This window comes from Melanerpes formicivorus, unplaced genomic scaffold (genome assembly GCF_026170545.1).
Source record: "Melanerpes formicivorus ecotype bairdi unplaced genomic scaffold, bMelFor1.0.p_v2 SCAF_2, whole genome shotgun sequence".
NCBI lineage: Eukaryota > Metazoa > Chordata > Aves > Piciformes > Picidae > Melanerpes > Melanerpes formicivorus.
Window position 1 is genome coordinate 20,906,514 of NW_027142354.1, and position 12,213 is coordinate 20,918,726.

Consider the following 12,213-nt stretch of genomic DNA (forward strand, 5'->3'; position numbering starts at 1 on the left):
ATGATACTAGGCATCAACTTTGGGACAGCTAAATCCTACCTCTGGTGTTTATACACTGAGAGAAGGTGGGTACTAGGGATCTGATGCCATTTTAACTTTGCACTGAAATGGGTTGTCAACAATAGTGCTGAGGAGCTCTGAAGACTTATTATTGATCTCTCTGATGGAAGCTTTTGAGCCAACCAACTGATATGTTGTTTCACCATATGTACTCTAGTGCTGAGACTCAGTAACGGTTCTGAATTTGCCATACACAAAAATAAAAAGTCTCTTCAATTTCCATCAAACCAGACATTGTGAAAATCTTGTGCAATGGTGATAGTCAGGTATGAGAAACCTCTAAAACAAAATGGTTCTTTGCTGACCCTTCTGCCTGTGTAACATCTAGAGGAGAAAATAAACCTCATGGTTGACAACTGCTGTGAGACTACCAGAGCCACGTGCTGCAGTCTGGAAGTCATTCAGAGTTCAAAATCTGCCTATGAAGAATCTATCTGTCCCCCAACTCAGCCTGATATTTTCCTGACCTATGGGAAGCCCTCAGAGAAAATTGTAAATGCAGCCATTAATAATGCAGGAGGTCAGTGAAAACACTGAGAGCACAAAAGACCTAGAACAATATAACTTCCAGGATAGCTAGAAACAGGTGTGAGATGCAGCAACACAGAGAACAGCGTGCTTTGAATGTGTTCTTCACTCATTTTTATTGCAAAATACACTGAAATACAGACAATACTGAATGAGGGGAAGAAACACATCTTGGCTACTTATCAGAGTGTTAGTTTACAGTAACTTATAATAGATGATACTTATTTTTTATTCTTAACATTTAATATAATTTTACTGTCACACTTGGAATCTCATATTTCATTAAGCATACTGCTTTCCAGGAGAGGGCAGTCCCCTCCCAGGATCAGTTGACTCCCATTGCATTCTTCATCTGAGAATTGTAATTAGAAACTCTGACAAAGGCAGAAAGTGTCAGGGTCTTTGTGTCAGAGTACAACTGAGACTTCAAGAAGTGAGTCCATATTAGACAAAACTGCCCTGGATGGTAAAAAATAAAGGCTCTCCACTGTTTCTTTGAAGAAGAAAGCTTGTAAATATGCCAGTGATAGTACATTGATAATATGTAAAAAGGAGTCACAGAAGCTGAGTGAATAATGGGAAAGAACAACCCTATGCATCAGCATAGGTTGGGGACTGACTTGTTGGAGAGGACCTGGGGGTCTGAGAGCATAGAAGGTAGACCATAAGCCAGCATTGTGCTCTTGAGGCCAAGAAGGCCAATGCCATTCTGGGGTGTAATAGAAGGGGTGTGGTTAGTAGGTTCTCCCCTCCCTCTATTCTGCCCTGGTGAGGCCTCATCTGGAATATTGTGTCCAGTTCTGGGCCCCTCATTCAAGAAGGACAGGGAGCTGCTTGAAAGAGTCCAGTGCAGAGCCACAAGAATGATTAAGGGAGTGGAACATCTTCCTTATGAGGGAGCTGGGTCTCTTTAGCTTGGAGAAAATGAGACTAAGGGATGACCTTATCCATGTTTATAAATATATAAAGGGTGAGTGCCAAGAGGATGGAGTGAGGCTCTTCTGGATGATGCACAGTGATGGGAGAAGTGGCAATGAGTGGACACTGGAATAGGCTGCCCAGTGGGGATTGTGGAGTCTCCCTCTCTGGAGATATTCAAAACCCATCTACATGTGTTCCTGTGTGACCTGGTACAGGTGAGCCTGCTCTGGCAGGGGGGTTGGACTAGATGATCTTTTGAGGTCCATTCCAGCCCCTAACATTCTATGATTCTGTGATAACACCATGGCTGTAAAAGGGCAAATAAATAGCATAATGTGAACTTTGGCTGGGGAAGACTTCTCATTATCTGTTATACAACTATCATAAATCTATATGCTATAGAGTCATAAAAGCTCTAGAGACAGTCAGGAACTAAGGCTAGAACTTAATTTAATTTCATTAATTTAATTTAATTTAATTTCAATTTTTCATATTTTTGTAGATTAATGTGAGGTGTTATTTCTGCAAACAGCATGTAATGAGTCAGACTGCTTTTCTTCACCTACAATCATCTCTGTCGTCCCTCTGCCTGTCTCTGCCAGGTATGTGATTCACCCAAGAGGGCATTGAACTCTGCTCTGAGGTAAAAGGCAGGGTAGCCACATCAACAATATACAACAACTAAAGTAATTAGCCATAATAGCAGCTGACACAGACACTCCTGAGCTTGTCTGAGATAGTATGTTCATAGGAATCCATAGAAGATAATGGCTTCTCTCCTGAGGTGATGCAGCAGCACCAGTGCAGTGTTCAGCAGGAGTTAATAGGTACTTTGTAGCAGCTCACATGCAGCCATGAGTTTATCTGCACATACACACAAGCACCTCATGGTGCTGGAACTCTGTGTGTCTGAGTGCTTTGCCCAGGATCACAGAGCACAGAAAGGATCCTGGCTCCTGGGTCCTTACCATTAGTCTAGGATTATTTTTGATTAGCAATGGCTAATTAGTGTTTGGACAGATATTTTGCATCACTTAGGAATCAAGAACTGTAATGGGGTGGTCTTTTTCTATAGCTTGTCTTCCTGATCAGATAACAGAAAAAATGAATGGTGTAATGTGATGTGTAGCCATATAGCTGAAGTGCTAGAAAACGAAGGACAAGGCATGGTGCATACCTTTCAGCTCTTACATTTTAGATCAAGGTTAGAATATATATCGTCACAATAATAATCCAAGAAGTAAACTGGAAAGACTAACAAGGAATTTTTATTTGCTTAGAGAATCAAGAAAAAATAATAATTAAATAGTAAAAGAAAATAATAGAGGAAATCAATCAATATTTTGTCATGGCCAAAGAACTAGGAAAAAAAACACTTTTAAGAGTGATGTATTTTCTACAGGTTTGCATAGTCAGTGGATTGAGATAAAGAAGTTTATACTACAGAGCTGAAGGACAGAGGAAGGAAGCCTACTGGCTGTTTAAATGAGGAAGGTAGTATTAGGTTAGGAACAAGTATGAAACTGAATTTAATCTCAGCTCAATGTATTAGCTGGAATTTGACCCAGATCTTTCCTAAATTATCTTTCATGCATTTGCTATCTCATCGTATACCCACATGTTTTTTCAGAGTCTGAAGCAAGTGACAAAGGTAAGTGCATTTAACAGGCAGTGGGACACATCCTCCAAAGACCAGTAATGTCCATAGACTGGAATGTTCTTGAAGTTATCCTAGTCCTTCTGGCTTGTGTGGTAATGATTTCAGTATCATGATGTCCTTTGTCTTTTGAAGAAGGGACAAAGACTACGTCTCTACTAGTAGTAAGCCAAATATGGCCAGAGCCTGCACTTGCACACTATCCCGTGATGGTGCAAGATAGTCAATTGTTAGCACATTCCCTGGCACAACTCTGGCCCATGCTGGCTAGCCTGGTCTCACATAGTGCCAAGACATAGTTTGGGAGCTGACAGAGTCTAGGGACTTTCCCAGCAGGCAGTCTAACTGTCCATTTCATTCTTGAAAAAACATAGCAATGCTTGTAAAGGCTTAACTCTCAGCTGTACAAATGTTTTGACTGACAGAGAAATTTTTAATGAACTAGAATCATAGAATCAGAGAAACATAGAATTGTTAGGGTTGGGAGGGACCTCAAGGATCATCTAGTTCCAATACTCCTGCCATGGGCAAGGACACCTCACACTAGATCAGGTTGCTCAGAGCCACATGCAGCCTGACCTTAAAAACCTTCAGGGATGGGGCTTCTGCTACCTTTCTGGGAAACCTGTTCCAGTGTCTCACCACCCTCATGGTGAAGAACTTCTTACTAACATAGTATTCTTCTTTGTTGACATTCATTAGAGCATACATGCAATTGCAGAAAACATATTTTTTATTTTTTTTCTTTTTAATTCATATTTGAACTGAACCATATGCTCCAAAGTAGGAGTTTACTATAAAATTGAAAAGATTTTCTTTTTCACTGTCAGAAACTGTGAAAACAACAGATGAATTCCTTATAATTTCTAGGTTCAAGGACCTACAAAAGCATATGCATGTGAATTTGAGTAGCGATTCTGCAGCATTCAGTGAGCAATTCCCCAGTGTTTGCAAAGTGAAAGGTGGATGGGACAGTGAGGTCCTTGTCTCCCCAAGAATTTTAAGGAGATCAGTTAATTTCTCCATCTTGAATCAGAGCAGTGACAGAATCTCCCCCAGTTTCACAAACAAAAATCTTTCATCAAAAACACCATCTAGTTAAAAAAGTGTGACATGGGATGGGACAGAAAATATGACATGAATTGTTGGCAGGTTTGAACAAGGATTTATGTGGGAAGAAGTAATAATACACTGGAAGGATTTGGGGGAAAATGATAAATGAGAAAGCTGAGAAGGACAGGAGTCAATTAAATGAATTATATTAATCTTACCATTTCCTACAGTTTACAACTAAATGTAGGCTTACTAGCCATTGTGATTGTTTTGCTGTATAGTACAGGCACTTAGTAATGTCAAGCTGTTCAGTTCTTCCACCTATTAGTCTCTAGAGCACTTTAAAGGCTATTGAAGATCGCTCAAATCATAGAATCATAGAATTGTTAGGGTTGGAAGGGACCTCAAGGATCATCTAGTTCCACCCCCCCGCCATAGGCAGGGACTCCTCACATTAGATCAGGTTGCCCAGAGACACATTCAGCCTGGCCATAAAACCCTCCAGGGATGGGGCTTCTACCACCTCCCTAGGCAACCTGTTCCAGTGCCTCACCAGCCTCATGGTGAAAAAATTCTTCCTAACACCCAATCTCAATCTAACCACTTCCATTTTTTTTCCCATTCCCCCTAGTCCTATCACTACTTGACACTCTGAAAAGTCCCTCACCAGCTTTCTTGTAGGCCCCCTTCAGATACTCGAAGGCCACAATAAGGTCTCCTTGGAGCCTTCTATTCTCCAGACTGACTAGTCCAAAATCCCTCGGTCTCTCCTCATAGGAGAGGTGTTCCAGCCCTCAAATCATCCTCGTGGCCCTTCTGTGGACACATTCCAGCACCTCTAGATCCTTTGTTTAATTGGAGCTCCATAACTGGACACAGTACTCCATGTGGGGTCTCACTGGAGTGTAGTACAGGGTGAGAATCACCTTGCTCAACCTGCTGGCTATGCTTCTCTTGACACAGCCCAGGATGTGATTTGCTTTCTGGGCTGCAAGTGCACACTGGTGGCTCATAGTAAGCTTCTCATCCACCAGCACCCCGAACTCCTTTTCTTCAGGGCTGCTCTCAAGCCAGTTGCTGCCCAGCCTATATCAGTGCTTGGGATTGCCCTGACCCAGATGCAGGTCCTTGCACTTGGTCTTGTTGAACCTCATGAGGTTGTCATGGGCCCCACCTCTCCAGCCTGTCAAGGTCCCTCTGGATGGACTCCCTTCCCTCCATCATGTCTGCTCCACCACACAGCTTGGTGATGTCAGCAAACTTGCTGAGGGTGCACTCAATGCCACTGTCCATGTCACCAGCAAAGATGCTAAACAAGACTGGTCCCAGTTCTGATCCCTGAGGGACTCCACTCGTCACTGGCCTCCACTTGGACATGGACCCATTGACAGCCACCTTTTGGGTGTGGCCATCAAGCCAGTTCTGGCTTGGTCCATTCATCAAACCCATACTGCACCAGCTTGGAGGCGAGGATGTCATGCGGGACAGTGTCAAAGGCTTTGCTGAGGTCCAGGTAAATTATGTCAGTTGCTCAGCCTTCATCTATTAACGTTGTGACCTTGTCATAGAGGGCCACCAGGTTTGTCAGGCAGGATTTGCCCTTGGTGAATCTGTTCTGATTGCGCCAAATCACCTGTTCATTTTTCTTCGGCCTCAGCAGTGCCTCCAGGAGGGTCTGCTCCATGATCTCACTAGGCACAGAGGTGAGACTGACTGGCCTGTAGTTCCCTGGGTCATCCCTTTTTCCCTTCTTGAAAATGGGAGTCATGCTTCCCCCTTTCCAGTCAGTGGGGACCTCCCCAGACTGCAATGACTTTTGGAATATAATAGAGAGTGGTTTAGCAACCTCATCTGCCAGTTCCCTCAGCACTTGTGGGTGTATCCCATTGGGTCCCATGGACTTGAACACTTTCATGTTCTTCAGATGGTCATGAGCCTGATTTTCACTCACCATGGGCATTTCCTTCTTCCAGTCCCTGCCATTATCTTCCATTATTCTGGGAGTGCAGCTGTAGCCTTTGCCAGTGAAGACTGAGGTAAAGAAGTCATTGACAACCTCAGCCTTTTCCATGTCACTCATCACCAGCTCACCTATTTCCTTTCTGAGGGGGCCCACACCTTCCTTAGTCTTCTTTTTACCATTAATATACCTATAGAAATTTTTATTGTTCCCCTTGAGCTCCCTGGCTAGATTTAATTCTAACTGAGGTTTAGCTTTTCTCACCAGGTCTCTTGCTGCTCAGGCAGCTTCCTTGTATGCCCCCCATTCCAGATGTCCTTTCTTCCATGCCTTGTAGAGTTTCTTTTTGTGTGACAGCATGCCCAGGAGCTTCTTGCTTATCCAGGCAGGTCTCCTAGCATTCTTTCCTGCTTTCCTCTTTGTGGGTATACTTTGCTATTTATAAACAGATAGTTCTGGAAAGCAGACAGATATTTTCCCATATGTCTTCATGGATGTTCTTCAATATGTTCAATATGTTTGCCCACATTTTGAGTTTTGTGAATAATTTAGTACAGTGTCTTTTTTAATGTTTGGGCTCATGATTAATTACTTTTTTTTTTTTCTTTAATTAAGAACATTCCCTTCTACTTTTGAGTCCTATAAGCCAACTGTGTGGAAAGAAAGAGCAACTGGATAGCAAGAAACAAAAAATGCAAGGCAAACGTACATATCTGGGAAATTCCTTGCTGTTCTGTTGTGACAATGTGGCAGCACCAAGCTCCAGGCTTGACATTTCTTTCCTGTGACAGCATAAGAAACTGTTCCATGATCATACAAGCTTATCTCTGTGGCAGTATAAGAAATTGCTCCATGATTATTCAAGCCTATCTGTCTTGACAGCACTCTTCTGGATTTGAAGACTATGTTGACATATAGCATCTATAATGAACAGCAGAAAACAGTTACTCACAAATGTGTTTAAATTTTAAAAATTCATTAAAAACCCCCAACACAACCTTTAGGAAATAGGTAAAAATGAGTTAGAAAAGTCAGACAGATTAGTAACCAGTCAGAGGAATGTTTAAGAATAAAGACCAGAAGACATTTGTTAGAGTGTCTGGAATGACTTCATGCAACAGATGGTACTTGGTAAGAGCACCCGCATTTCAATTTCAGTTCTACATGCTGTATTTGCTTGTATTAGAGAAGTAAAAGCTTCATATACAGCTCTAAAATGTCTTCAAATCTATTTTTTAATGAGTTAGATTTAGGTCATTACCATCCAGGATCTAAACAAAGAGATTGTTATCTTTTTATCCACTTTTTTCTTTCATCTTTATTTCCACTTTCCCTTGACCCTGTTAGTACATGAAATAAGATAAGTGGTGCCCAATATTTTTATTTTTGCCATATATCCTTAGTTGTGTTCATTTCTGACACGTTCTTATAATTGCTTACACACAAAAGGAAAACCAGGACTCTCCAATTTGTTAATCAGAAGACCCAAAAACTTTAGTGTCAAGTCCCTCGTGATCAAGAGGATGTACTTTCTACCAGGACTGAGAAAACTTTGTAGCATGCACTCAAGATCAATAAACAATCAGTGGTACTGGACAGAGTTTTGGTAGAGGTTTTTACAACACAAATGAATGCCTTCCAATGCGGTTTGTGCTTCTGTAGCAGAGAGGTATCCTCCCCCATCTTTCCAGGGGTCTTGAATAGCATAGCATAGCATAGCATAGCATAGCGTAGCATAGCATAGACCAGGTTGGAAGAGACCTTCAAGATCATTGCATTCAACCCATCATCCAACACCATCTAATCAACTAAACCATGGCACCAAGCACCCCATCAAGTCTCCTCCTAAACACCCCCAATGATGGTGACTCCACCACCTTTTTTGATGCTGTTTCTGGATACTGAGGGATGCTAAAATACCATCAGCACATTATGTTGTTGGTAGTATAGCACCAGGGCCTCTTACCATCTGGGTTATCATCATAATTTGTAGAGAGCAAATTTTTCAAAAACATGGATTGAAAACAATAGCATTCTGGAGAGCTGAAATCAGCTGTTGTATGAAAACATAAACTGTTTTCCTGACCTGCTTAATAGTAGTTTTATTTACTAGAGAGTCATCATCACAGATAAAAGATCATCCCATGTTGCTGTTCATTCACACTAGAGACATATTATTTCAGTAACTACTGTTTTGTAAGTGATCAAGACGCCCTGTAACACATGTTCTTTTGCTGGCCTTTATGTGATTGTGTTCTTGTGCTTTAAGTTATCCTCTTTACTCTTGCAATAAAAAGCATGCTGCATGAAAATATGAACAGGTGCAAGCTGGAGCAAATATGACTTCATGTGAACATAAGGAAAAATCTATTCCTCTGTGAGGGTGACAAAACACTGGAACAGGCTGCCCAGAGAGAATGTGGAGACACCTTCACTGGAGATGTTCAAAACCTGCCTGGACACATTTGTGGGCAAACTATTCTAGGTGATTTAATTTGGACAGGGGAGTTGGACTAGATGATCTTTTGAGGTCCCTTCCAACCCCTAACCTTCTGTGACACTGTATGGTATGTGTTCTGGCAGCTGGCCAGTCCAGTGAGACTGGGTTCATATTAAAAATGCTGACTAATCTCGGATAGCTTTTGCTCAGCCAGTTATAGAGAGACTAACTTTTGCAGGGATGATTGGTAGGTTAAATGAAAAGCATTACGGGAAAGAAAAAAAATGTGAAAATCAGCTGGAAGAGCAAAGTTGGAGAGAGTGGGAAAAAGTGAGCTAAGAGATAAGAATAAGGTATGAGAAGAAGCAGTGAAGGGTGCACAGAAGTAGAAGAGCACCACCCTTAGGAGAATCCAAACAAAAGTCCATTCTTTTACACACAGTAATTGGACTTTATCAAATTACAGCATTTTAGTGTCTGGGTCATGCCACAAGCCCATATGAATGAATTCAGCCTTATTAATAAAGATACTCTAAATTCACATGTAAAGCAAAGCCCTGATTCAAAATAAAGCAGACATGGAAGAATCTGAATATTTCCTCATACTTAAACATAAAAAGAAAACAAAAATCAGAGAATGTAGTGGGGAGAACAGAAGGAAGAAACTTGTATACTCTGGCCTTTACACTTTGGTATGCCACAGTAATCTAATCTGGTAGCAGGACTGGTCATGAAACACCATGGCATGTTTTCTTTCCTATCAGGATTCCTACTGTAGTTTTCTTCAAACCCCACGAGTGAAAATGTCATGTATAAAGCTGTAGTATAGAGAAAAATACCATTAAAGAAGTTGGTGGGAGTTTTTTATTTGTTTGTTTGGTTGGTTTTGTTTTGGTTTTGGTTTTAAGTGTTTGCAACTAAGTTCATGCAACCTGAGCCAAGAAAAAAAAAAGATTCCTCTTGTGGATCTGATATCTCTGCCTGAAAGTTTTTTCTTAAGATAAGCTGTCATAAAAAGTCCCTCTATTGCCACTGGAATGCCCCAAAGAACCACCAGCCTCATGTATACAGTTTACAGGAAATACAACAAATGACAACAGTATGTAATATTTCCATGTAGCTAACCTATTTGACTTCTATTGTCATATTTATTGTTTCTAACATACAAGGTTTTCAAGAGGTTGACAAAAAAATGGTGACATTTTCTTTGGAACATACAGGGAGAGGACAGTGACTAAGCAGCTGAGGGTTTCCAGTAACACAAATGTAATATGTGTGAATCTGAGGGGCAGATAGACCTTCTTGCATGTTTCTCATGTAGTAACAAGAACATATTAGCAGTAAAAAAGACCATAGCTGGGCCAAATGGCCCCAATTTACCAAGCCTGTGGCTATTTATTGAGGAGTTCATACATGGCATAATTCACTTTCCCACAGCATACCCCGCTGAAGCCCACTGGGTTATTTTACTTTAACAGGTGGCTTTTTCCCAACTGACTTTCCCATCCACTTCAAAGATATAGCATTTCATTATCTTTGCTCCCATCCTTTCTCACATGACTCAAGGTACAACATCAATTATCACATCCCAAGATCTCACACAGATGTGAAGGCCAGCTAAACATCCCATTAGCTACTCCCTTGGGTTCCCACACACATGCATTAAAATGTTCTTTCATTAGTATTAATGGTGGAAAACTGAATAAAGCTCATTCTTCTGGGAATCCTACAGGATAGCATTGTTTGAATAGGTAGTGAAAAACACAGAAGAAGGTAGGGCAATAAGAGCCTTCAGCTATAAAGAGTACTGCTTCTCAAGACAAATACTAGTTTAGTACATGGCAGAGGAGTTTTCCCAGTCAATGACCGGAGACTTTGAACTATTCCATTTTAGATTTCACTAGCAGTTTCCTTGAATTTTAGCTCCTTATCTTGTAAAGGTCTTGCTCACAGAGGAGTCATGAGGATAAATAAATGCAAAGTTATGAATTAATGAAATGTGATAGCAAGGAGAAACTGGGAAGTATGTAGAAAAACAGAACACTTCTATAATACCCCCTTAAAGGACTATAAAGCAATTTGTGAGTTATCTGTGATTCTCTCCATCTCTAATAACACATTCCTCGTGTTCTTCAAAATGGATCCAATTCAGCTACTCATTAATTTTTTCACCCAGAGAGAAATACGCATTCTGCCTGGTTCGAGCTGAACAGACAATTTGTACAAAATGTATGGACGTGTTTGTGGCTGTGTCTTGAAAATGTAGCTACAAGAATAAAGCAGGTTTATCTAATGTCTAAAAGGGAACACAGTAAAAAAATTTACATTACACAAAAGATGATTGTGCACTGTATTCATTTACAATATGCTGAAAAACAACATAAATATTTTTTAAACTTTGCCATGTTGCTTAGCATTTTGTAAATCCAACTGTTTTTCCTTGGAAAACAAACAAACAAACAAAATCAACAGCAAACCTGCAACACCTAGGAAACCAAAAATCACAATTTTAATCTGAAAAAAGTCTAATTTTTTAAAATTGTATTTATTCCGTACGTACAACAAGAATATCTCATCAACATGTCAAATAGTGAATCTATGTTAATCATGTAAAGGAGTGAATGTTCCATGTCTTTTCTCATGTTGCCTTTTAAAAGGTAGGATTTCAGAAAAGTAAGATGAAAACTAGAACTTCTAAACTGTAAAATATCTCATAGTAACAGAGGTAATACGACGAAACAGAAACAGCTCCACATGAAGCACCCTATCCACTTGATATCCACTTGATAGGGTGCTCGGTTGCATGGTTTAGTTGTTTAGGTGGGATGGATAATAGGTTGGACGCGATGATCTTGAAGGTCTCTTCCAACCTGGTTTATTCTATTCTATTCTATTTCAAGGGAGTTTCATACATATTTTAGCTGAAGTGAAACAAGGTGGGTTTTTTTCTTTAGACTTTTGAAAGTCTAGTTCTATGAACATCAAACAGACATTATTGTCTAGACTGTATCCTTTCCCCAAAAGTAGTTATAAAGGGATAACCAGAGGTTACCCTGGTTAATGGAATACCAAAATATAGCAGTTTTACTAGCACTGTCCCAGCCAGATATTTTTTGCACCAGCTTGACTTCAACCTAATTTCTCAAGCCTGATGCTCAAGTACCACTCAAGTGGGTACTTGAGTTCTCAGGGAATCACAGAAACATTCAAGTTGGAAAAGACCCTCAGAATCACCAAGTCCCCCTGAAAACCCTACTCTACACAGTTCACCCCTAAACTGTATCCCCAAGCACCACATCCAAATGACCTTTAAATACATCCAGGGTTGGTGACTCAACCACCTCCGTGGGCAGCACATTGCAATACCTGAATCCTAACCCCATCCCTAAAATATATATAATATTGCAGCAGCTTGTTGGGACTGTGGCACCCATCTGCATGCCTTGAACAACCTCTGCAAAGGATATCTCACAAAGACAATATGAGAACTACAGATTCTGCCAATACGATACTGGTCTTTAACACGGCACAAAGTTGCTAACATCTGTGCTTTGAATATATCTATCACTATTTTGAGAAGATAATCTGACACCT